Below are 3,832 nucleotides of genomic sequence, written 5' to 3'. Positions count from 1 at the left end.
ATTTTTTGTTTCATTAAGGCTAACATTTTGAATAGGTTAGAAGAACTAAAAGCTCCTTATGAGCTAAGAACTATTATTGTTGGGCTATAAAAAAATGTCATTGCCTTTGATTTAGGAACATTAAGGGTGGTTAGAAGAAACTAACTATAATATAGGAGTCAATAAAAGTTTTCATGTATCCCCTACTCTCTTTGGCATTTACATTGATAAATTGAAATATTGGCTGGAATTTGGTTGTATTAGCCCAACTCTCATTAGTATAGTCATCATCGTTCTTCTTTACGTTGATGATATTATTCTTATGGAATTAAATCCATATGGATGTAAATAATCATATAAGAATCATTAAGATTTTCTTCTCTAGTATGGGTATGATTACGAACATGGACAAAATAAAGTTTATGATGATATAATCCAATAAGATCACTAATGACATTTTCATATATGATAATAATAATTTTGGAAGAAGTTCCTTCATACAAATATCTTAGAATAAATATTTATCATAAGCTCAATTGGAACTCTAATGTTAAAATAAGTATATATGAAGGGCAGAACTCTTATCATGGGCTTGAAACCAGGTATACAATAGTGGATCTTGGGTTGTTGGATAGGTAAAACCTCCTATTTGATACTCTCATCACTCTTGTTATCTTATATGGATGTGAAGTATAAGGATGTAGTAATCTAGATAATCTTGGAGAAGGATCCAACAAATCCAAATGAATTTTATAATATATAATCTTAATATTAAAATAAATACATGTTATCCTATCATCCTCATAGAAGTGAGACTCTCCCCCATTGAATGCATGAACATGATTAGGTACTTAATATACACGAACAAGATAAACAATGTAGGTGACAAGGGCCCCCCAAAATTGCTTCCAATTCTAGCCATAACTACTAGTGGCTCAAGCAAGGATGGCATCAATATGCCAAGTCTTAGATAAATAATCAAGAAATACAAGAATATATCATCCTATAGGATACTGATAATATTAAAAATATTATTACAACTAAATTTAAAAATAAATTGTGGTGCAATAAAGAGTAAGAAAATAAAATGAAATTGATATACTAAATGAAACTAGTCAAACCTCATCTAGAAGATCAAAATTTCTCATTTATCAGTATACCAAAGAAGAAAATCAACAATGTTAAAATATGAACCAACTCCCATGCGTTACATACTGGAATTGGCATTGGATAATTCTAAAAACACCATGTGATGCAAGAATCTATCATCTTCGAGACACTAAGAGGGTTGAAGATGAAAGAAATTTTATCTTAGAGTGTCTTACATACACCAAAATTAAAATTAAATTTCAAAATATTTATTGCAATATTGACCTTCCTTAACTCCTCAATCATCAAAACTATGACAATCTTCGAATCTTTCTTTTAATGCTTATTGAACAGCAAAATAAGGTCATAAAGGAACATAAGCAACCTCTTACATTTTTTTGGGGTATGATGGACCATTTATGACCTCAATGGAGGTAATCATCATCAATATTATTTTCTTTTAAAATTTAAAATAAAATATTAAGTATTAAAACTAAAAAAATTATAGAAATATTAATTTAAAATAAATAAATACTAATTTTATCTTTTTAATTTATTAAAACAAAAATAATCATAATAATTATTAAATATAATATAATTTGTCTCCTTATATATATTATAATTATAATTATAGTAATTTAATTTTAAGGTCATGGTCATGCTAGACACCAAAGTAGTGTTGAAAAATTAAGTAGTCATGGTCAACATTTTTCATTGGAAACATAGAGAATAAATGAATTTTTGACATCTACAAGTCGTCCCATCCACATGTCGATTCCAACAAGACATCATATTGGCCCTAATAGGGCTAATTAGCCCTCACATGATGCCTATATATTAGATTTGTTGATCCTCATTTCCACCCATCCATTCATAACTCATTCAATCTGCAATTGGAGAAGTAATTCAATACGTGCGAAGGGAAAAAAAGTTACATTGATGATGATGATGATGGTTAACGTCCACTAAGACCAAACATTGGTCTATCGGACCTAAAGAAACAAATTATTTATTTTGATTTAAGATTTTATTCCTATGCTCAAAAAGCTTGGAGAGAAGCCTCCCGAGCTCACTATAATTTTGGCATTGTAAAAGGCTAGCAAGGTCAGTATTGTAACAAAGATTGTGAAACTGAGATCTAATGTGGTTGTACGCGGGGCACTCTAAGAGGAAGTGGTTTTCATCCTTTATGTTCCTATTCTCACATATATGGCAGATCCTTTCCATCCATGGCGTTTTAGGAACTGCCCAATGACCTATTTCACTATGGAGCTCATGAGAATTCGTTCTAATATTTGCTATATTAATTTTCTTCTTTGAGCTAGTTAAAGTAGAGAGATACTTTTGATCTTCTAGGGTGGGGTTGATGACCTTCTTATAATAATTTAATTTTCTTTTAGTCGCAAATCTTTCTCACACCACATTTTTTCTTTGAACTTAGAAGCAACAATATCTTTAATGTTATTTATGTTTTTCAATGCATCATTCTCGTTGATCTCCCAATAGTTTAACCAGGCCCTTGCATAATTATGCCACCCCCGATTGAGCCTTAGGTGGTTTTGGCTGGAATTTCAAGCTAGCTTAGGAAGTCTATGATCGTCTATGTTATTGAGTTTGTGCTTGTATAGCAGAAACCTAATCATAGCTAGGCTCTCAATAGGGGTGTATTACTTTTAATTTTCAGGTTATAAGCTATAAAATGCTTCTGGATTTGCTCAATATTTCTCCATGATTCTCTGGAGATGCTGCAACCCAAAACCTCACAGCCATATAAGATAACAGGAGTGACTAAAGTTTCTAAGAGGAACTTCTTTTTATCCCACATTACAAGGTTTGTTGTTTTAGAATTATTTTCAAGACCAAAATAAGCTTTCCACCCCCCATTAATCCTTTTCTCAATGCTATGGTTCCAATTGAGTTTGTGATGAATATCAATTCCTAGGTACTTGTAAGAATACACTTCCTCCAAGTTATTATTTTCATACATAAAATTAGCGTAAGTGTCATTCTTTGATTTAATAATTACAATCACGTTGACCTAATTCTTTGAACTGAAGTTGAACGAATTTTTTCTTGGGTATTTTAATTCTATTTGGGCTACCATCTTATGTCATCTAGAAGGCCAAATACTACATAGACTCTCACTCTCTTTGATGTGACTTATATCTAAAGTTGACTAAGGGTTTTTTGGGCAAAATTTTTCTTGGTTCGTTGGCATCATCAGCAGTAACTACAATGAGAAAGTTGACATCCTATCACAGTGATTACAGGTCTATATTCCAGCCTCCTTGTGCAGACCCTCTCATTGGACAAAAGTGGAATCTCTCTCTTTCTTTGTGTAAAATTTGATTGGGAATCTCATTGTTGATTATTTTTAATCTGTTGGAACATTTAGATGTACTATTGATGGACAAAATATCTCTCTCATAAGGATAGAATTTTTGGGTTTTGCCCTTGTGGGTTTTTCCCTGGCTGTGAGCCTAATATTGGTGTCTCTTGTCTGTTGTCTCTTTCTTATTGTCTATTGTTTATTGTCTACTGTGATATCTATTTACTGCTCTTGTTGAAGAATTATTGGTTAAATTTTTTCAGGTATAGCTACTTGTTAACTAAAGTATAAAGAAGGAACAATTTTCATTAATAGAAGTAGTCATCAATTATGAAAAACAATTGTAGTCATTGCATCACTATAATTTCAACAAGTAGTCTATGACATCCCCTTGTTTGTATATAAGGACCCTCCTTTGCCTAGAAGTTTGTGTAT

The sequence above is a fragment of the Pinus tabuliformis genome, chromosome 3_1 (genome assembly GCF_031772625.1).
Source record: "Pinus tabuliformis cultivar Carrire ecotype Pingquan chromosome 3_1, CPIR1, whole genome shotgun sequence".
In the NCBI taxonomy this organism is placed as follows: Eukaryota; Viridiplantae; Streptophyta; class Pinopsida; order Pinales; family Pinaceae; genus Pinus; species Pinus tabuliformis.
Note: the sequence above shows the minus strand (reverse complement) of the source record.